Genomic DNA, 23,432 nt, shown 5'->3' with positions numbered 1-23,432 from the left:
TGACCATATTCCCCCTCCTTCCCATTCAGTCAACTCAATTAGATCCAGTAGAAAGCCATAACCTGCCTCCTTCTTACTTTTCAGGTCTAAGTACATCTTACGGTCCTCCATGTACTCTGTGATCCAGTAACACATCATCTTGTATCCAGAACACCACTGTGCTTGTTCCCCCTTCCTGGAATTCTCTCCAACCTTATCTCTGTTTTCTAATTTCCCTGTCTTTCAAGTCTTAGCTAAAGTCCAACTTTCTGCAAGAATCTTTTCCCAATCCTCGTTAATCTTAGTGCCTTCCCTCCGAGACTATCCTCAGTTTATCAAGTGTGTGTATTGTTCATACATAGTTATTGATATATTGTCTCCCATGTTAGACTGTGAGCACCTTGAGAACAGACTTTTTTTTTCTTCCTTTCTTTGTTACCCCAGTGCTTAATACAGTGGCTGGCATGTAATAGGCACTTAATAAGTGCTTACTGAGTGACTGAGAAGGGTGAGAGGAGCTGAGAAGAGAGATGGAGAGGAAAGAGAAAAGGAACGGGTGGGAGTTTGAGCCTTTTTACTGACGGCTCTTAGCTATATGCTTTACAGTCCATCAATAAACAGACATTTGTAAGGACTGAGGATACAAAGAAAAAAGTAAAAATATTCCCAGTCCTCAAGGAGCTGTAAATCTAGCTCTAGTTTCTCTTCAACTCCTCCTTGAGGGTATGGATTGTTTTCTTTTTGAGAATTTGTATCCACAGGGCCTGACCCACTGTTGGCACTTAATACATGCCCATTGATTGGTTGATAGTCTCTCTCCTTTCCTGATCACTAGTTGTGCATCTCCAACTTCTTTTTGGACATTTGAAACTACATGTCCAGTAAGTATGTCAAACTTATCATGTCCAAAACAGTTTATCTTCTCCCTATGTCGAAACCCATCCATCTTTTTGAGCTTCTCTATTTCTATCAAGGGCACCACCATCCTTCCATTCACCCAGGTTTGCTACCTTGGTATTATCTTGGATTTCTCATTCTCTCTACCCCTATATATCCAGTCATTTGTCAAACCTTGCGCTTTTATCTCTGTAACATAACTTCCCAGTGGGTTTCCTTACTTCAATTCTCTCCCAGCTTCAATTAGTCTATCATCTATACATCTGCTAAAGTGATTTTCCTGATGTGCAGGTTGAAACATATTACTTCTCTAAGCAGTAAACTCCAGTGATTGTCTTCAAGATCAAACATATATTCCTCTATTTGTCTTTTAAAGCCTTTCACAGCCTAGCATCAACATACATTTCTAACTCTGTTATACATTATTTCCCTTCCTTCTCATTCTTATCCAGCTAGACTAGCCTTCTTGCTGTTTCCCCAAAGGATGCCTCATCTTCCATCTCTGTACCTTTCACTTGCTATAACCCATGCCTAAAATTACATTAATCTTACCTCTGCCTCCTACAATCTCCTTTTCTCTTAAAAGTTCAACTTAAATACCACCTTTACAAGCCTTTCTGATATCCCCAGCTGCTCGTGCCCTTTCCCACAAAATTCTCTTCTGTTTTGTACATATGCATGTTCTTCTCCACCACAAGAATATAAGCTTATGGAGGGCAGGGATTTTCATTTTTGTCTTTGTATCCCTAGCACCCAGCACTTGTTTGATATACAGGTCTCAGTTAATGCTTGTTGATTGGTTAAATGGATGAACAAGTTATGATATAAGAACATAATAGGCTATTATTGCATATGAAAAGTTCAGGGAAACTTGGGAAGACTTGTATAAATAACTACAACAACAATAACGCATATGTAGTGTTTTAAGGTTTGCAAGGCCCTTAACAAACATTGTCTCATTTTATCTTCACAATGGAGGTAGATGCTATTATTATGCCCATTTTACAGATCAGAAAACTGAGGCAGATGGAGGTTAAATGACTTGTGTTACACAACTAGTAAGTGTTTGAGACTAGATTTGAAGCTCAGGTCTCCCCAACTCCTGAGTCCAGTGAATTAATTATGTAAACAGGACAGTATGTACAAGAATCACAATAATGAAAAGAAAAATAATTAAAGGTTGTCAGAGCTTGATTTCTTGACTCCATGAGGCATTCCTCCCTTCTCTGGCTAGAGAAGACTGTAGGTGTGTGATATTTTGTTTAACTTTGCTATGTTGTTATAAGAAGAGGTCCTTTTGGGAAAATGCTTGTGATTTTTTAAAACAATAAAAATTTTTATTAAAAATGAACAGATCTCATAACAAGTGAGTGAAAACTATTACTTTTACAGTGAAAATAAGGACTATCTGTTCACCTTGGAGGAAGTAGATATAGCCTACTTGATAACACTGTGTTGGGCAAGCTGAAATTGGGATTCAGTTTCTTAGGCACCGGCTTCTTATGAAAGTTCTTAATCCATTATCAATAATGGCAGATTTCCTGTGTAAAGTCATTTAGTGTACTAAAAAGCTGACTCTTTGTTGTTTGTTGTTTTTGTTTTTTTAAGCAATTGGGGTTAAGTGACTTGCCCAGAGTCACACAGCTAGTAAGTGTCAAGTGTTTTGTCTGAGGCCGGATTTGAACTCAGGTACTCCTGACTTCAGGGCCAGTACTCTAAAAAGCTGACTCTTTAAGGCATATAACAGCCACGTTGCCACTCCTTTTTTTTTCTTTTTCTTTTTGGAAGAGCTGTTTGACAGCTGGGTACATAACTGAAACCGTGATCCAAATACATCTCATCTCTCTAAAAGACTGACTGCTTTTAGAACTGACTTGGCAGCTTCTGAAATTTCAGAAGAGAAACCGCATGTTTTTGTTGTGATAACATAATTTGTGTTTGAAAAGACACTGGGCAATTCAGTGCCAGCCTTTGGAATATATAGGCTGTAAATTCCCAATTTGACTTGACCATATCACTCTTCTTTTTCTTTGTATTCACACATAGGAAGAGTGTCAGTACTAGCCTTCCTCACATCAGTCAGCAAGCATTTATTGAGTGCCAGTTATGTTCTAGGTACTTACATGTAAATTAATGCAGTTCCTTAGTCTAGAACATATGCTTTGTGTATTTATCTTTTGTGTATATGTCTTGTCTTTTCAGCTAGATTTTCATTTCCTCAGTGGCATGGACTATATCTTAGACCTCTTTCTATTTTCAGTGTGTAGCAGAGTGCTCTACACAATAGGAGTATAAATTTCGAGCTGGAAGTGACCCTGAGGGTCTTCTAGGCCACTGGTGTCAAATACAAACAGGGCCACTAAACTGTGCATGAGCATCCTTGCCAGCTGCATATTGACTTAGAAAACCACATATTAACATTATCTGTTCTAATATATTTTTATTTTTTATGTTAAATATTTCCTAATCACACTTTTAATCTGGTTTTGGCTACAGTTGGGAATCCAGGTCTTCTGATTCAGATCCAATACTTTTTCCCCTATGCCATGTTGTTGTTCAGTCATTTTCAACTGAAAACACTCCATGATCCCATATGGGGTTTTCTTGGCAAAGATACTGGAGTGGTTTGCCTTATCCTTCTCTAGCTAATTTTACAGATGTTTTGTTTTGTTTTGTTTTATTTTAAGTGAGGCAATTGGGGTTAAGTGACTTGCCCAGGGTCACACAGCTAGTACGTGTCAGGTGTTTGGTCTGAGGCTGGATTTGAACACAGGTCCTCCTGACTTCAGGGCCAGTGCTCTATCCACTGCACCACCTAGCTGCCCCTCTCATTTTATAGATGAAGAAACTGAGGCAGACAGGGTTAAGCGACTTGCCCAAGGTTACACAACTAATAAGTGTCTGAGGCTGGAGAAGAGTCTTCCTGACTCTAGGCCTGTCCACTTCACCACTTAGCTATCCCTGCCCCCTATGCTATACTGCTACATAATAGATGGTTACATTTGTTCACATGATGAAGACAGGCTAACGTGCCTCTGAAGCAATATTTTTGAATTTATACTTAGAATTTGGTTTGTGTATGTCAGTTTTCCCCCTTTTTTTAAAATTGGTATTCATGATTTTAGAGTATGCTAACTACCTGAAATTATTAACTCAGTGTTTTGGTTATTTTAGATTTTCTAAACATGTTTATGTCATCTATAAATGGAGATAAAAATTTTAACTTCTTCTGCCAGTGGTTATCTCCTTAATTTCCTTTTCATGACTGCTTACTTTCCTCTCACTTTCCTTTTTTTACCCTATCTCAGGTATGCCCTAGCTTGTCTTATGTTTTTCTTAAAATAGGGTCTGTAGAACTAAAAATAGTAATCTAGAATCAGTGTTTTATAAACTTTTTTGATCACACACCCCTATCAGTTTAAAAAAAAATTGAGTACACACCCCTAACATGTATATTTCTTTATAAATTATATACATATGGTACTGTCCAAATATGAAATAGGAACTGACTGGACTTTTGATTTCATTGATACAGGGAACTCCCATGTTAGGAAACTCTCCCTACCAATTCAGGTATGCTTCTTCTCTGGAATTTGTAGTTTCAGAGTTGCCGAGAACCCTGAGAGGTAAGTGAACTTGCCCAGGGTCACACAGACAGTATGTTTCAGAAGCTGGATTTGACCTCAGATTTTCCTCGTTTTTCAGCTAAATTGCTATTTACTCTGCTCAGTTGCTTCTGAGCTGTACTAATATATTATGTGCATATACAGTATTCACAAAATAGAAATAAAAAGCATGGGATAAAGTTGAAATAAACTGTATTTGAAAAATAATTTTATTAATGGCTTGAAAAACCTTTTTGTTATCACTAAAATATAAATACTCATCAATATTAATTGTATTTTAGTGAGAGCAGCTTGCTTGAGTGTCTCATGAATTTTGAAAATCTCGGGCTTAACACTTGGTAATACAGTAATCTATTGCAGTGTGCTGAAAGCCAATGAATGTGCCACTGCTAACCCCTCTGTGTTGTGGAACTTCCATTCTTTTTTCACGTACCCTATTGACTATCTGACCTTTGAACCAAATGATGGGCTCAACTGTATATTAAATATTACTAAAGCTTAATTTTTTTCAAATATATTAGCACTGAGAATTTATAACATTATTTATAACATATTTTTCCTAAATCCTTATAGTTCCAATCACAGCTTGTTCATGGCCTGTTAATCAGCAACACCTGATTTCTTAAGCAAGCACTGAAGACATGGGATGTTACTTTTGGCAGGAAGGGAGGACATAGTATGGGACAACATTCTACTTGCTTAAGAAAGTCAAGATATTAGAATTCTAGGCCAGACTATAAGAATCATTATGATAAGGCACTTCCCCACCTTCTTTGCAGAGGTGGGGGACTATGGGTATGTAACACTGCATATGTTGTAAGACTTTTTTGATTATATTGGATTTTTTTTTGTGGGCTTCTATTTCTTTTTTTTTTTTTTGCCTCTTTTTAAAAATTTTATTTTTAATATATGAAATAAAACAAGCATTTCTGTAGCACAGTACAATAAAAAAGTTAGTTGTACATGAAGCTGCAAATCTGCTATGTACAATTTGCTATTCCTTTCAAATATACAACAAAATTGTCATGTTAATTTCTTTTTTTCTTTCCTCCCACTCTACCCCCACCCTAGAGATGGCTACCATTAGACACAAATAGACATATAAATGTAAATTATATAAAATAAATGTAAATATATAAAATTAATGTAAAATTATTCTGTACATGCTTCTATTAATCAGTTCTTTTCTGTATGTAGATAGCATCTTACTTCATATATCCTTTATAGTTAATTTGGGTATTTATAATAGACAAAAAGGCTTATTTGCTCAAAGTCATTCCAAAACAATATTGCTGTTATTGTATACAATGTTCTCTTGGTTCTGCCCATTTCATTCATTATTTCATGCAAGTCTCTCCATGTTTTTCTAAAATTATTGAGCTCATCATTTCTTATAGCACAGTAGTATTCCATCACAATCATATGCCACAACTTGTTCAACTATTCCGCAGTTGATGGGCGTCCCTGCAATTTCTAGTTCTTTGCCACCACAAAGAGAGCTACTCTAAATATTTTAGAACATATAGGTTCTTTTCCTTTTCGCCTAATCATCTTTGGAAGTAGGCTAAGTAGTTCGTGGTATTGCTGGGTCAAAGGGTTTAGGTAGTTTAATAACTCTTTGGGCATTATTCCAGATTGCTGTCCAAAATAGTTGGATCAGTTCACAATTTCACAATAATGAATTAGTGTCACAATTTTGCCACGGCCTCTCCCAACATTTGTCACCTTTCGCTTCTATCATTTTAGCCAATGTGGTAAGTGTAAAATGATATCTTAAGGTTGTTTTAAACTACATTTGTCTAATCAATAATGATTTAGAGCATTTTTTATACGATTATAAATTGTTTTTATTTCTTCACTGGAAAACTGCCTGTTCATATCCTTTGACCATTTATCAATTGGGGAATGATTCATATTCTTATAGATTTGACAAAGTACTTTATATATTTTAGATATGACACCTTTATTTGATAAATTGTCTATAAAATTTCCCCCCAATTTCTTGCTTTCCTTCTAATCTTGGTTATGTTTATTTGTACACAATCTTTTTAACTTAATGTTATCAAAATTATCCATTTTGCACATAACTTTGCTCTCTATCTCTTGTTTATTCGTAAGTCTGATAAGTAATTTGTTCCATGTTCTTCTAATTTTCTTGTAAAATCCCTCTTTTTATCTAGGTCATGTACCCATTTTGACCTTATCTTGGTAAATGGTATGAGATATTGATCCATGCCCAGTTTCTGCCGTATTGCTTTCCAGTTTCCTCAACAATTTTTGCCAAATAATGAATTCTTATCCCATAATCTTAAGTCTTTACATCTGTCAAATACAAGGTTATTGTGTTTATTTGTTGCTGTAAATTATATGTCTATTCCATTGATCTACCTTTTTATTTCTTCGCTAGTACCAGATCATTTTGATAATTACTGCCTTATAATACAGTTTTAAGATCTGGTGCTGCCAAACCTTCTTCCTTTATACTCTTTTTCATTATTTCCTTTGATATTCTTGACTTTTTGTTTTTCCAAGTGAATTTTGTTATTTTTTGTAATTCAGTAAAATGATTTTTTGGTAATTTAATTTTGATGTGGAATATATAAATTAGTTTGGGTAACATTGTCATTTTTGTTATATTGACTCTGCCTACCCATGAACAATTAATATCTTTCCACTTATTTAAATCTGATTTTATTTGTATAAAAAGTTTTTCTAATTTTGTTTATATAATTCCTGGGTTTGTTTTTGTAGGTGTACTCCCAGATGTTTTATACTGTCTAGAGTTATTTTAAATGGGGTATTTTTTTTTTTTTTTACTATCTCTTCTTGCAGAGTTTTGTTTGTGGTATGTAGAAATGCTGATGATATATATATGGATTTACTTTATATCCTGCTACTTTGTTAAAATTAATTGTTTCAACTAATTATTTAGTTGGGTCTTTGGGATTTCCAACAATATCATCATAGTGTCTGCAGAAAGATAGTTTTATCATTTCATTCCCTGTTCCTATTCCTTCAAATTTCTTTTTCTTCTCTTATTGCTATTGTTAGGATTTCCAATACAATATTAAATAATATTGGTGACAATGGGCATCCTTGTTTCACTCCTGATCTTATTGGGAAGGCCTCTAGTTTATCCCCATTGCAGATAATGCTTGCTGATGGTTTTAGGTAAATGCTTTTGATCGTTTTCAGGATATTTTGGATTTAACAAAAGGTTGTTTTGAGTTTTTTCCCTCTTTTTAAATTTTTAAAATTAAATTTTAAAATCTTTTTAAAAATTTTTGGTAAGAGGGATTGCTCCCTTGGAAGACTAGAAGGGATAAATTGGGAAATGTAGGTTATGTCGAAACAAAACAAATACACACACACACACTTTAAGAATTTTAGGCTAACTCACCCAGAGTCCAATGGGTTTGACTTCTCCAGGTGTGCCACATTAGGACTGCTGTATGTTCCATCACTATAGATTGTCCTTTATACCATAGCCTGCCCCTGCTCACCTCTCAACTCCAATCCCTCCTGACCACTACCATCACTTAATTGTTTTGAGCTAGGCAAAATAATTTCTAATGGGTATGTTACCAATATACTCTTCTGGGTTCTTTAGCTCACTCTCTGTAGTAGAGTAAACATAGTATTTACTCTGGTGGCCTTCATGGCCTGAAATGTGATTCTGTGAGAAGGTCTCAATGTTAACTATTTCTTCCCTTTTAAAACATTAAACATGAAATTAAGTATTATCTGAAGTTTTTATCCCCATGAGCATTTCTAAATTTAATTTTTATTTTTTAATTTATGGACTAAAACAAGCATTTCCATAAGATGGTATAATAAAAAAATGATTGCACATTAAAAAAAAAAAGACTAGAGGCAGCTAGATGGTGCAGTGGATGGAGTACCAGCCGTGGAGTCCGGAGGACCAGAGTTCAAATTCGGCCTCAGACGTTTGACATTTACTAGCTGTGTGACCCTGGGCAAGTCACTTAAGCCTAGCAAAAAAACTGAAACAAAACAAAACGAAAATAATTTCTAGTCTAGAATGAATCACTGGACTAAGCTTCTTGAGTATGTTCTGTTAGCTGTTGTCTGAAATAGAGGTGTAGGTACACTGCAGTGGCCATATTGGAGCGCTGATTCCTGACACACTGAACCCTTGTTTGGTTCCCTGACCCAGAAGCTAACAAAACAATCACAGTTTTTCGGGTACTTCATTTTCTTATGAAATCATGCTGTTCAGCCTGGATTCCAACGTCTGCCTTTGTAACAGTTATTGGATATATTTGGTGGTTACTCTGATTTTAAACATGTTCTTTCAGTTAGTTTTGCAATAACATTTCTTCTGTTGGGCTGCCTTCTTTTTTTGAATTTCAAGGTCCTGAGAGGTTTGAATAATTAGAGTGCTGACTTCCTCTTTCACAGGAGCATCTGAATTTAGTTACTTCTTCGACAAAATGATCCACAGCTGTTTTCAGTGGAGAAGTGCTTTTTTGCAGCCCTCCAAGGTACATGGCTAAGTCTAGCTTTACCAAAACCCATGGCATCTGGATGCTCAAGCCCTTTCCAGCTTTCCTTTTACTTGATTTCATCTATGAGAAGTTTTAATCTACACTAATTTAGTAGTCCCTTTCCAATGCCTTGCTCTGCTGATTGAGGACATGCTCTCCTGGCACACTATTTTAGGAAGCTTCAGCCATTCTTCACTTCATTCTCTCCTGACATCTCTTCTGTAGACCTCTCTCTGCCTGTTGGATGGACCATTTTCTCCTTCCCTCTTCTTCCTTCCAGTCTGAAAGTATGAGCCACAATCACATCAACTCTGCCATTGTTCCTGGATACGGTGCATCAGACTATGCCCCTTTTACTGACCGGGATGCTCCTTCCTTGCCAGCATTCCCCTGTGTGTTATCTCACCCTGTAAGCTTCTTGAGAATCTATCTTTGCTATTTATTCTTTCACATTTAACCTAAGTGATAGAGGCAGTTCTTTAAGAGCATGGACCAATAGTCACAATCCAGATAGAGGCCCAGGGTGTGAGTAAAAGAAGAAACTTCAGTGTTTCACTTTTTTCTCTGCGAAATGAAACTGAGAAGTCACCTTTAGTGCTAAACAGCACATGAACATCTACCCTCATCTGTGATTTCTCACCTTAATTTTCTGCCTTTCTCAATGTTTTGATATCTGCCCCAGTTAGAGGCAATCTTCCTTTTGGAATAATGTCCTCATTCATCGGTCTCATCTTTGTAGATTTCAGTATCATCTCCAGTCAGTTATTTGTTTGTTTTTGGCTAGGCAATGGGGTTAAGTAACTTGCCCAAGGTCACACAGCTAATAAGTGTTATGTGTCTGAGGCCAGATTTGAACTCAGGCCCTCCTGAATCCAGGGCTGGTGCTGTATATACTGTGCCACCTAGCTGCCCCTTCCAGTCACTTATTAAGCATTTAACAAGCGCTTAGTGTGTGCCAGGAACAGTACTAAATGCAGAGGCTACAAAGAAAGGTAAAAACACAGTCTCTGTTTGTAAGCAGTTCGCATTCTAATGGGGAAAGCAACATGCAAATAACTATGTACATACTAGATATATACAGTATAAAAGGAAGGTAATTTTAGAGGTGAAATGGAGGAGGTATGCTGTATGGGGGCAGGGAGACTAAAAGGTCTCCTGCAGAAGCTGGGAGTTGAGCTGAAAAGGTAGTGACAAGACCAGACCTTTGCACAACACTTTAGCAACTGAATGGAGTGGGGAGAGATGAGATAGGGAGACCATTTAGAAAGCTTTTGTGGCCTGGTGTAGTGCACTTATCCTTACCACTTGGGAAGCTGAGGCTAGGCAGAGGTTCCCAAAATTATTTGGCCTACAGCCCCCTTTTTGAAAAATTACTCAGCACCCCTCTAGGGTTAGGTTAGGTTAACCCTTATTTTTATTCAATGCCCCTCCAATTGCACCTGAGGCTACTACCATTTCTCCCCACCTCCAGGGTTCCAGCGCCCCCTAGGGGGCAGTCTCTTCCACTTTGGGAACCTATGCTGGAGGATCGTTCAGTTCATCAGTTCTGGGCTACAGGGTGCTTTGCTAACCAGATATCCTTGCCAAGGCATGTTGACCCCTGGGAACCGGAAACCACCAGGTGATGAGGGGTGGACAGATTGATCTGACAATCATTTGTGTAGAGATGATAGTTGAATTGTAGGAGTAGGTGAGATAGAATGAAATATTAGAGAGAGAGAAGTGAAGAGAGTCCAGGACAAAGTTGGGGGTGGGGGTGGGGTTCATGGTTAGTGGGCGTGACCTGGATGAAATAGATTAGAGAGATGTAGAAGGTTTATTTGGCATCAATTGCTAATAGTTTTGTGATTTGATCCAGTTCCATTCAGTAGTTCATCAGTCAACCAAAATTTCCCTCTCTCTAGTTGCTTGTGCCTTTTCCCTCTCAAATTAGCTTGTATGTATTTGGTATAAACACTATATATGTACATGTTGTTTCCCCCAATAGAATGTAACCTCTTTGAGCCCATGACCTGACTTACTTTTGTTTTACCTAGCATAGTACCTGACACATCACAGGTGATTAACAAATGCCACCTAATTATCGTCTTCTACCTTTAAATTCTGAGAATCTCTGATGAAAGGATAGTCTCAGGGATAATAAAAAAAAATCCAATATTGACATGTTTAGTTTAAGCTTCTTCTGAACCTCTTAGATGGAAATGTCTCAAGCCATTTGTAGATGTTTGACTTGAGATACAAATTTGGAAGTCATTTCCATAACAGTGAGTTATTTAAACATCTTTTATTTATGCTTTTAAAAGTATTTTTATTTCCTAGTATCACTCTCTCAGTAGTAAATTAAGCAAAAAACCCTGACATAATGATCAAATCTCATAGCATGTGTCTTATTCCATACCTGATAGTTCACTACCTCTCTTCCACCTCATCAGTCCTCTGGAGTTTGATTGGTTAAGCATCCTCAGTACTGTCTTCTGGTGTTGTTTTCCTTCCTCCCCACACACACACTTAATAGTATTTTATTTTTCCAATTACAGGTACAGATAGTTTTTATCATTCACTTTTATAAGATTTTGAGTTCCAAAATTTTTCTCTCCCTCCCTACCTCATCCCCCTCCCCAAGATGGCAAGCAATCTAATATAGGCTATACATGAACAATCATTTTAAGCATATTTCCCCATTAGTCATGTTGTAAAGAAGAATTAAAACCAATGGGAGAAACCATGAGAAAGAAGAAACAAACAAAAAAAGAAAGAGATAAAATAATGTGCTTCAATCTGCATTCAGATCCCATTGTTTTTTTTCTGGATGTGGACAGCATTTTCCATCATGAGTCCTTTGGAGTTCTCTTGGATCCTTGCATTGCTGAGAGGAGATGAGTCTGTCAAAGTTAGTCATTGCACATTGAGGTTTTTATTGTTTACAATGTTCTCCTGGTTCTGCTCACTTCATGCAGCATCAGTTAATGTAAATCTTTCCAGGTTTTTCTGCTATTTGCCTGCTCATCATTTCTTATAGCAAAATTCCATTAATTCATAAATCACAACTTGTTCTTGATGCTCAATTGGGCATCCCCTCAATTTCCAACTCTTTGCCACCACAAAAAAAGCTGCTTTAAATGTTTTTGTACATGTGGATCCTTTTCTCTTTTTTATGATATCTTTGGGATACAGACCTAGTATTGGTATTGCTGAGTCAAAGGGTATGCAGTTTTATAGCCCTTTGGGCATAGTTCCAAATTGCTTTCCAGAATAGTTGAATCAGTTCACAACTCCACCAACAATGCATTAGTGTTCCAATTTTCCTACATCTTCTCCAAGTGTTGTTTTCCTTTACAGCATTGTAATCATTGTATATATTGTCACTTCCACTTATATTTCATGCTTCATCACTTCATGCAAAATCTTCCAAAGTTTCTCTGAATTTTTCATATTCATCATTAATTAAAGTACAGTAATGTTTTATTACATTCACTTGCCACTGTTTGTTCAGACATTCCCCAATCAGTCGGTAACCACAAGAAGTGCTTCTATAAATATTTTGCCATATAGAAAACTTTGACTTTGACTTCCTTAGAGTAAATGCCCCGTAATACTATTTCTGGGTCAAAGGGTGTGAATAGTTTTGGTTTTTTTGTTTGTTTGTTTGTTTTATTTTGTTTTGTTTTTGCTTTACTGCCATAGTTCCAGTTTTTTTGGATACAAAATGGCTAAAATCACAGCTTCACCATTAGTGTATTGATGTCCCTGTCTTCCCACAGACCCCTCCAACATTGACTCTTTTAAAAAATAATCTTTGCCAATTTGAAAGGGGTGAGGAAAAAGTTCCAGATATTTTATTGTGCATTTTCTAATGTGAAATTTGAAATTTTTTTTATCTTATTTGTATTTCTTCCAAAAACTTTGTTATCATTTGAGTTGTTTTTGCTTCCCCTCTCAGATTACCTTTTATCCACTCAGCTGTCAATTCCTTTTCCTCTCTGATTACCTTCTAAATCTATTCAGTATCTATTTTGTTGATAACTAGTTATTTATATATTGTCTCCTCTGTTGGAATGTAAGCTCCTTGGGGGCAGGGTTTTTTTGTTTTTTTTTTTTGTTTTTGCCTTTCCTTGTATCCCTACCCCTTATCTATTGGAGAATGTCTCTTGGGCTAATATATTTGTATTTTTGTATTTCTTAGGTATGAGGCGTATCAGTCTGATACAGTTTTCCCACACACACCCAATTAACAATTTCTCTTGTCCTAAGTACCTTGATTTTGTTCAAATGCTTAATTTTATTATTGAGATCTTGACTCTGAAGTCAGGACTTAAATTCAAATTCTTCTTCTGATGATTATTATCTGTGTGACCTTGGGTTTAAGTAAATTACTGGGTCTCCCAGGACCTCAGTTTTCTGAGGAGGGTTGGGTTTAAATGCCAAACAAAGGATTTTGTATTTAATCCTAGAGGTGATAGGGAGCCTCTGGAGTTTATTGAAAGGGGATGGAAGGGAGTTGGTATGATGAGATCTATACTGTGGTGGCTGAATGGAGGCTGGACTGCTGTAGGGAAGAGATTTGTGACAGCAAGCTATTGAAGTAGTCCATACCTGAAGAAATGAGAGCCTAAACCAGGGTGGTAGAAGTATGAGAGGAGAGAAAAGTTTGTGTACTCAAGAGATGTTGCAAAGGTGCAATCAACAGGCCTTGGCAACAGCTTAGAATGGGGGAAGTGGGGGGAGGGGGGGCAGAGTGGATGAATTAAAGTGAGGAGTCAAGAATGATACCTAGGTTGTAAGCTTGTGGAGCTGGGAAAATGGTGGTGCCCTCAACAGTAATAGGAAAGTTTGAAAGAGGAGAGAGTTTGGGGAGAATGATAAGGAATTCAGTTTTGAATGTGCTGAGTTTAAAACGTCTACCAGACATCCAATTTGAGATGTCTAATAGGCAGTTCCAGATAGGAGAGTAGAGGTCAGCAGAAAAATTAGGCCTGGATAGGTAGATTTGAGAACCATAGATGGTAATTGAATCCTTGGGAGCTGATGACATCACTAAAGATAAAAGCCCCTCTAATATCAACTATTCCTGTCTTCCCTGAGGGCCTCTCCTCTCCCTTCCCCCAGTTTCTGGTGTGGAGTAAAACCTCTGACTTGGAACAATTTTTCATACAGTTGTGAATAGTTTGTCATTCCTTTGAGAACTATTTGTGACCACTTTATCCATCGGGTAATGACTCTTGGTCTTTTTTCTTAGGACTTTCTGTTGAATAGAGAGATCTTTCCTAGTGAGTTGTGATCTTGGGTTTATTAAGACACAGGCTATTCTGCTTAAATTTCTTCTCAGTCTTGCTTATCTTGACTGTTCCTCTGATCTACTTTTAACCAGTACCAAATAGTTTGAATGATTTACTGCTTTGTAATTTAGTTTGAGATTTGATTCTCAAGGCCTACCTTCATTCTCATGTCTTTCATTATTTCCTATGAGATTTTAGAACTTTTGGTCTTTCAAATAAATGTTTGTGTAATTTTTTTTAAAGTTCTATAAAGTAATCACTTGGTAATTTAATTGAGAACAGATTTAATTCTACATATTGTTGGTTATCTGCTGTAAGCTAACTCCATATTCAGGGCTTTTTCCCTGCACCATGCTTCATTTAATTAACCCCCATACAGCTGTGAAAAATGAGGCTCAAAGAGATTAAATCACTTGCCTAGCTCATCTGTGACAGAAACAGAACTAAAACCAGGTATCTTGATTCTAGTTCAGTGTTCTTTCTTCTGCCTTCTTTCCTTCAGTGATGTGGTTCACTTCCTTCTCTGGGGGAAGATCTGCTTTGTTTCCTACCAGCATTAACAGCATCCTACAGTGGAAGAATTGACAGTTGTCCAGACTTAAGGTGCCTGCCTCCAACCAACCCAAATCCATTTATCTGGGCACAGATAGATTCCTTCCCTCAGAGCTGAGGGAATTAAAACAGCAAGTGGTAGTAGGAATTGAGTGAACAATACTGACTCCATCTTGTGACTTAGTTTTGGAGCTAGCTCAGTTCCCTTTCTATTCAATTATGGGTCTAGTTCAATTTCTGTCTTGTGAGAAAACTTTAGTTCGTATTGGGAATTTTGAGAAAGCTTAATTGCATTGTGTGAACCTAGCATGGCCGAGGAAGCTGGGCAACCTCTACCTGCTGCTTAGAGCCCTTTAATTAAGGACCTAGAAACCTTCTCAGATCCAAAGATTGATGCAAGCTATTTTCTCACAATTATACATCTCAAGCAACCCATATGTCTTATCTGAAAACTGACCCTGTACTAGCTAACCAGTTTCCGTGTTCCTTTGTTTAAATAAAGGCACTTGGGGGCAGTGGGACACCTCTTTTTTCGATTTCAGGGAATTGCACCTGTTTGCTGTCCCCCTTCCAACTTGGAAAGTCCCTATTCTTTCTTCCCATTAGAAGTCAGATTACCTAATTTTGTGTCCTGGTTAATTGTATTCTTTTAATTAGTCTTATTTGATTGTTTTTAATGCATAAAAATTTGTCTCCCCCTGTATTTGTGGTCCAGTGCCAAAGATGAAAAGGCCTGGGGCCAATTCATTTTGCAATTGGCATGCTTTGCTTAATAAATTGATATGCTCAGAAACTCAAACCTTTCTTTCCTCAGTCATTTCATCTTTCACCTGGTACAGAGCTGACTTTGCCTCTGTGGCTAGCATATTACCTTACCAGAATAGCCCATTGGGTCACACAGCTAGTGAGTGTTGTGTGTCTGAGGTCGGATTTGAACTCAGGTCCTCCTGAATCCAGGGCCGGTGCTCTATCCACTGTGCCACCTAGCTGCCCCACTTTAAAACAATTTTTAAAAATTTATGCTCCTGTATTAAATCGTTCATTTCTTATTTAAAGGGAGCTAACACAGATATCTTCCTTGCAATGTGCTTCCTAGTCATAGCAGATAAAAATTAAGTACTCTTGGGTGCATGAACTGAAGGACCATATGGTGGGGAGCTGGGAGAACTCCAGACTTCTCACCTTACAGATGAGGAAATGTAGGCTTTGATAAGTGAGGAGACTTATTGAAGATCATACAGGTGAGCCCAGGGGTAGAGCCAGGGTGCAACCTGAGGTCTTCAGAATCAAGATATCAACAGGCATTAAGTTTGCAAAACATTTTAATACATTATCTCATTTGAACCTGTGAGATCACATATATAAAGCACTTGACAAACCTTAAAGCCAGCTATTATTGTTGTTATTGTTGTTGTCATTGTTATCTTCCGTTTTGCAAACGAGAAAACTGAAATAACAGTCATTCACCTTGTGAAGGTAAAAGACAGTTTTTGAATACAAAGTCTCCCTTACTGAAATTTAGCATTCTTAGCTATACATCTCTTACCACACCTCCAAATCCAGTAGTACCTGTGGTGCTGAAAGTTTTTGCCATATTATATTATTTTTTATTGTAGGACCTTGTCTTGTTTTCCCAATGAATCTGTACACACATGAGAGCAAGGCCATATCTTGTATATCTCCAGCAGTGCTAAGACACAAGACAACTGTTCAGTGCATATTTGTGAAATGACAGGACAGTTACTTTTACATAATACTTCTATAACTCTTGCTTGCCATATAGTACCATTAGTTTTGTAAACAACACCTAAACATCATGTCTTTTCATCTATTTTTATATTCATTCAGTTTTTCCTCTTATTTGTCTTAAAATTTCAAATAGGAGAATTTTGCTAAGTAGAAATTAAAATGAAACTATTTAATCTCAAGTAGGCTACAGGGATTACACTCTCCAGAATGATTGAGTTAAATTTACATTTTTTTTCTCCCTATATTCTCTACCCCTGATCTTTGCTCTTTCCTTTAGTCTTAGACTTTTAAAACAAATTTTGATAAAAACCATTTTAATTATCAGTGCATTGCTTCATCTGAGTTCAGTCAGTAGTGTAATTAAACTGAAAAGAGGCTTACTTAATAGTGCCTCAGGACAAATAAAGTAGTGTATAAAATTGGCATTTGGCCAAAATTGGGACATTACTGCTCTGTCACTGAAGCTTGTGTTTCTTTGGCAGACTACTTGATTGAAATTATAGCTGTCTAACCCACTGATTATCTTTGCAAAAAAAAAAAAATGTCTAGTCGTATCCATACTATTCTATAAGAATGAAAAGCTTGAAGACTTGTCTCTCAAATAATGTATTTTCAGTTATTACTAGAAACAACAGCATGAAGGAGGGGACATTATTTTCTAGTTTAAAAAAAAAAGACAAATACTTTTCAATACTAACCAAAAATCCAGTTATTTCAAAATTCAGTGCAAATGCTTAGTGTAGACTGAGTTAAAGCAACCATCTTTTGAGCTTAAATATTATCTTTGAATATTTTTTCTCTGGTACTATTCTTAGCATTGTACAAATATATTTAATGACTTTTTGACTTAGCAGTGTGATGTTTTTAATAAATATTATGAATGTTCAGTGTGTCATGTTGTTAAACAATTTTGCACAGCTGTCTTTATTAAAAGAAATCCAAAATATATTTTTCCCAAAAATAGATAATTTCATATGGCACATATTTAAAATTGAATATTAAAAGTGTCAAAACTTTTCAATAATTTTCTTTTGTGAGATTTTGATAGTTATTTTGTTATACTTGGATACAGCTTTCAGGTGAAAATAATTCATGATTTAAAGCAGTTCTTTTTACTTTAGTAACTATAGTATATTCCTTCAATTTAGGACAATACTTCCAACAGAATTTCCTTTAGTACTGCCATGACTTCAGGAAACTTAAGGATAATGAGATAGTCGTAGATAAAACCACCTTAATTTTATTTTTTTAAATGATGTAGTAAAGTAACAAAATGAAGATATTCCCCTTAAATTTAGGGAATTTTCTTCTCTGAATATTTATAAATAAAATCTGATATCTATTTAACAATATAATAAGAAACATAGCCACTATGATATATGGTAAGACATAGATTAATTTTTTTTCATCAACCAAGATACTGGAACACTTATTCTCTTTGATGTTTTTCGGAACATGATTTTTCTTAACCCTATTTCTTACAACAACAATCAATATTTCAATATCTATTTATGTTAATACTTCTATTAACACTACCTAATATGCAAAATTAACATGAGTAAAGTGCTTGGTGAACCTTAAAGTGCCAGGTAAATATGAGCTATTATAACAATATTTTCTTTTTAGGAATTTGTATTAGAAAGTGAATATAAGTAATATCAGTCACAGTGTATTCCATCAGATAAGAGTGATTATTGAATTAAAATAATTAAATACGAAGTAGAACAGTATTATGTGTACCAGAAAACATAAAGCAGACATTTCAGTGTCTTGGAAGAAAGGAAGGCTAGGCAACAAGCACTTATTAAATGCTTACTGTGTTCAAAACTGGAAATATAAATAGTAGGAAAATGAAAACCAGTCCATGCCCTCAAGGAGTTTACATTCTAATGGAGGAAGACAACATATAAAAGGGAGCTAATGGAAGTAGCAGGGAGAGGTGCTGTTAGAAACAATGATATAAGGAATCAAAAACATGGAAAGACTTGTATGCACTGATATAGATGGAAGAAAATAGAACCAGGAGACACCCATAAACCATCTGAGAGTTAACAGAAAGACTTTACTTAGGTATTAGCAAGGATGCACTATGTTGTGAGAAAAGCATGACTCAAAGTGATTCCCTTGGTAGTTTAGTTTCTATATTGGACTAAAAGGAAACACTTGTAGCATATGAGATAATTAACAAAAGGATATATACTTAGCCATAGCAAGGGAAAGATAGTCAGCAAGGATGCCTAGTTCATTCAGCAGCTCTCCTGCTTCTGTGATGCTCCATAGGTCAAGCATCAGGGAAGAACTAGAGTTTATATTAATTTTTGTACTGAGACAACCTGGAAGTGACTTCAAGGGCCTGAGCCCTTAGTCTTTTGAGTCAGTTAAGTCTTTAGAAAGATTTCTGTACCTGTTAAGTAAAAGAATTAGCCCAGTCCACATGGTAAAAGACGCTGATACAGATATTCTTCCTATTGCACAGTGCTGGTTGTTCAGGTAGACATAAACCCCTTTCCTCTTTTGCCCAAATGCATCTCATCCCATGTCAGGGGCACATATGTTTCACAGATATTTATGGAACATGGAAACTCAAAGATATCAAATGGCTTGGCTCCCCGGTCTCCCCCATCCTACATCTCACCTTCTTCATAGTCAAATGCCTAGAAAAAGCCATCTACACTTACTGCCTCTACTTCTTCACTTCCTATTTTTTGATCCCTGAACCAGTCAAGTATTGGCAATATCTTCCATGTCTTTAGGGAAAAATGAGCTCAGCCTATAGGGAAGGGCCTCAGTAAATTATTTCTCTTACCACAGCAGTTGAATTCAGATTAAATTCAATGTGCCGTGGTCAATCCTGGACCCATACAGCAAATGATGAGGCAATTTCCACCTATTGGTAGGAAACTATGGCTCTGGGTGTAAAATGTTATAAATGATGTCACAGGGTTGTTTTGTCATTTAGTTTTCCTTAAGGGATGACTTTTTGGAGCCAGCTAGGTGGCGCAGTGGACAGAGCACTGGCCTTGGAGTCAGGAGGCCCTGAGTTTAAATCCGGCCTCAGACACATAGCACTCACTAGCTGTGTGACTCTGGGCAAGTCACTTAACCCCAATTGCCTCACCAAAAAAAAAAGGGGGGGGAATAATTCTTTGATGAGGTTAGGGGGAAAACGGGTTTCCCAGGGGAAACAGGGAAGAGCTATATCTGAAAATAACTGATATAACAAAGGCGTCAATGATTTTTTAAACTAAATTTTTTTTTTCAAATGAAAGCTATGCATGACCATATGCACAGGCAGCCCTGCTTATTTTGTTTCATGAATTTAAAAAAGAAACTTTTAGTAGGCTGTTCTCCCCAATGTCACCTCATATCTTCTTAGCCTCATTTCACATTTGTTCCTCCTTTGCCACAATCTACGACATCAGTGTTTTGAAAACTTTCCTGAACTTACCAAAAATCTGTTTATAAAAGATTAGCCAAGGCACATGCTGATTATTAAGAGCTAACAGGAAGTTATTTATAAATTGCCTACTAAGTGCCAGGTGGTGGGGATACAAATAGCAAAGAATGAAACAATCCCTACTGAGAATGAGTTTATGTAATGATACAAATTACCACTTATCATTTCATAGTATTTTTACTTCCAGTTGGTTAGTATAGCAATAACATCTTTGAAACCATTGTGTAAAGTGTAGAAGTTAAATGTGTTGTTTGGAAAGACCAAAATGTTACTAAATGTTTTAAAAGAGCTGTATTCTTGGGCTTTTCTGAGCAGAAGAAATTTATATCCCAATAAGACATAGTACTTATATCTTAATCTTTGTATTATAGAGGTCAATGGAATTACAGTTGCCTTTTGATACTGAATGGTTATACTTTTCAATGTAAATAAACTGAGTCACTCTGTTGTGTTTAGTGATCCACTTTGTTAGAAACAATGTTATATTCAAAGATATAATTAGAAAATAAGGTCCAAATAGCTTCATCAAATTGAAGATTTTTTGTGTGAACAAAATTAATGCAACTAGGATAAAAAGGCAAGCACTTAGGGGAAATTTCTGTGTAAAATGTCTCTTGGTAAGAGTTTGATATCTAAGATATATAGGTAATTAAATGAAATAGATGGCCACAGTCATTCCTGCAGATCACCAAAGCCCCTAAGTGGTTAAAAAATTAAAAAATATGAACACTCAGTTTCCAAAAGAAGAATTGCAGATTGTAAGCTATGTAAAAGAATTCTCCACTCTTCCTCTTTACCATCTTCCTCCCTCTTGCAGCCGAGAAGGTCAGGCTGTGCAGCTTCAGCGGGTACAAAATCTACCCCGGGTCATGGGAGGCACTAGGCCCACACTGACAGGAAGGTTTTCCAGTTTTTGAATGCAAAATGCGAGTCTGCATTCCTTTCAAAGAGGAAGCCCTGGCAAATCAATTGGACTGTCCTGTATAGGAGAAAACACAAGAATGGACAGTCGGAAGAGATTCAAAAGAAGAGAACTTGCCAGGCTGTTAAATTCCAGAGGGCCATCACTGGGGCTTCTCTTGGTAATATAATGGCCAAGAGGAATCAGAAACCTGAAGTTCGAAAGGCCAATGAGAACAAGCCATCAGGGCTGCCAAGGAAGCAAAAAAGGCTAAGCAAGCAACTAAGAAGACAGCTGTATCTGCTGCTAAGGCTCCTACAAAGGCATTACCTAAATAAAAAATTGTGAAGCCTGTGAAAGTTTCTGTGCCCCGAGTTGGTGGAAAATGTTAATTGTCTCCTAAGTTGGATTAAGTAAAATAAAGTTTAAAGCAAAAAAAAGAGTTGTCCAAATCACCAGTGAGTATTGAGAATATATTTCTTTCTTTTTTTTTAATATATTTATTTCTAATACTATCAACTAGTCCATTGCTAATCTTGTAGTGTTTTTCCTCTCTGCTTAGCTATAATGACTGATGAGTTTAAATCAATTTAAAATATCAAGAAAAGCCGAAGATTATAAAAAGGATGTGTTCTCGAATGACAATTGAATGTCATCTGAACACATTTTTCTAGTTCTGTAACCACTTTGTCAAAGGTGAAGTATTAGTGCCTTGGGGAGAAATTTTCAGTGCCATAGCACAAAGGGATCAGCAACAGCCAGTGTAATATAATTACTGAGATTTTAAAATGATGTGAAAGCTCTTATTGTGAAAACTGGCATGTTGAACCTAATTGCTAATAATAAGAAATCATCTTTATATTTAGTTGAATAACTCCCTTATCTCATCAAATAAATATGAAGTCTTTGTAATTCATTCTCAAGCTAAACTGAACCTATTTTTATTATTTATTGTAATATATTGCCTTTGTTTCTAGTAAGTGGTGGAACTAGGACTAGAACTCAGTTCTTTTATGTATTAGAGCATTTTTAGAATTGCTAATTTTTAAAAAACTTACATCAACAGATAAATTTGCTCATCTGTAGAACCAAAGATAATCCTTAAAATCATAAGCAGGAAAAATGAAATTCCAAACAAAACCTGTCATAGAACAAACACAAATGAAAAAGGACAAACCATAAACAATTAGGGAAAACACATTGTAAATGATGACATATCACCACAGCCTTTTGTTATTTATTTGTGATTTATTTAAAGAACTTCTGGTGAGGAACTTTCTCTACCAAAGCAGGTTGACACCTTTGCAATCTACAGTCTTAGTTACCAAGAATATTAAAAGGATAACTGATACTGCCCAGTGTCACATAGCAAGTGTGTCAGAGGCAAGACTTATGGAATCCAGCACTTCTTGACTCAGAAATCATCTCCAGACCTTTTCTGTTATTTATTGATTATTGAAAAGAAAGGAAGACCACGTACATTGACTTTTTAAAGGCAATACCAATTATGGTTACCATAAGTTGATATTATTTCTTGTTATATTTTCTTAAATAGTTAAAATTTTATACTCTTACTTTTTCTTTATTTTCTTTAGATGTTTTCTCCTTTTTTAATCTATTGTCAATTTATCCAGCCTGACACAAGGGATTGTAGCCTTAGGGCACAAGCAAAGGCAATGCTTCCAAATATGTGTATGTGTGTATATGTGTCTTGTACACATGTGCCTAGACATCATTTCCAGAATAAGAACTAAGAGCTAAGTATCCCTCCTCCCCAGCCCCAGATAGCAACCTCCCAAATTGCCCACAGCTCCTGAAAAAGATTGATAGAACATCTGCCTAGGCTTCATGGGCAAGGAGAATTCATTGCTGCCTCATCTTTCCCAATAGCCTCTTCTGTGGGGAGAGGGTATGTATACTCGGGGACATTCAATAAGTAAGTTAGATTCTATCCTCACCCTGCCTTAGCTCAAGTCTTGATCTCAAGAGGGAGTCCGGCTTATGGCCCAAGTCTGAGATCAGACCGTTTTCTTCCTCATCTCATCTTGGTTCCACCTTGAGTAGCCTAGAAACACACCCAGGAAGTGAATAAATTAAACCCTCAGCTATGGTGGCTTGGGGTGCTTCATGGAGCCAGGAAGGGGGGAGGGGGAAATGATTCTCTCCTCACCCAGGGAAGTTAAAAAACAATCTTGTGTTATTAAAGCAGAATCAAGCATCAAGCAGGCAGAGGCTTACAAAAGTAAAAGTTCTTGGAGGCATCTGCCTGGCAAGAAGGTCCTCTCACAGCTTTATACCCATCCTTCTTCACCGGTGGCTCCAGTACGGAAGGGTCACAGATGGCAGCCTCTTTACTGAATTTGGGAAAGCAGGGACTCCTACTTCCAGCAAATGATTTGTCATCCAGAAAAGTTTCCACAGCTTCTGGTGGTTATCTGAGACATCCAGTTGCTACATGTTTAGGCACTTGGCAAGTTAGGTCCAGGT

At 36.6% G+C, this 23,432-nt stretch overlaps 1 protein-coding gene and 1 pseudogene across 1 annotated transcript in view; both read left to right on the top strand.

Annotated features, from left to right (window-relative positions):
- Positions 1–23,432, top strand: part of LOC114046116 (28S ribosomal protein S9, mitochondrial-like) — an 87,134-nt gene that overhangs the window by 1,257 nt on the left and 62,445 nt on the right. The window lies entirely within an intron of this gene.
- LOC114046138 lies at positions 9,300–21,337 on the top strand (annotated as a pseudogene).

This window comes from Vombatus ursinus, unplaced genomic scaffold (assembly GCF_900497805.2).
Source record: "Vombatus ursinus unplaced genomic scaffold, bare-nosed wombat genome assembly UNPS02014781.1, whole genome shotgun sequence".
Classification (NCBI taxonomy): Eukaryota; Metazoa; Chordata; class Mammalia; order Diprotodontia; family Vombatidae; genus Vombatus; species Vombatus ursinus.
Note: the sequence above shows the minus strand (reverse complement) of the source record. Positions and strands in the feature narration are given on the sequence as shown.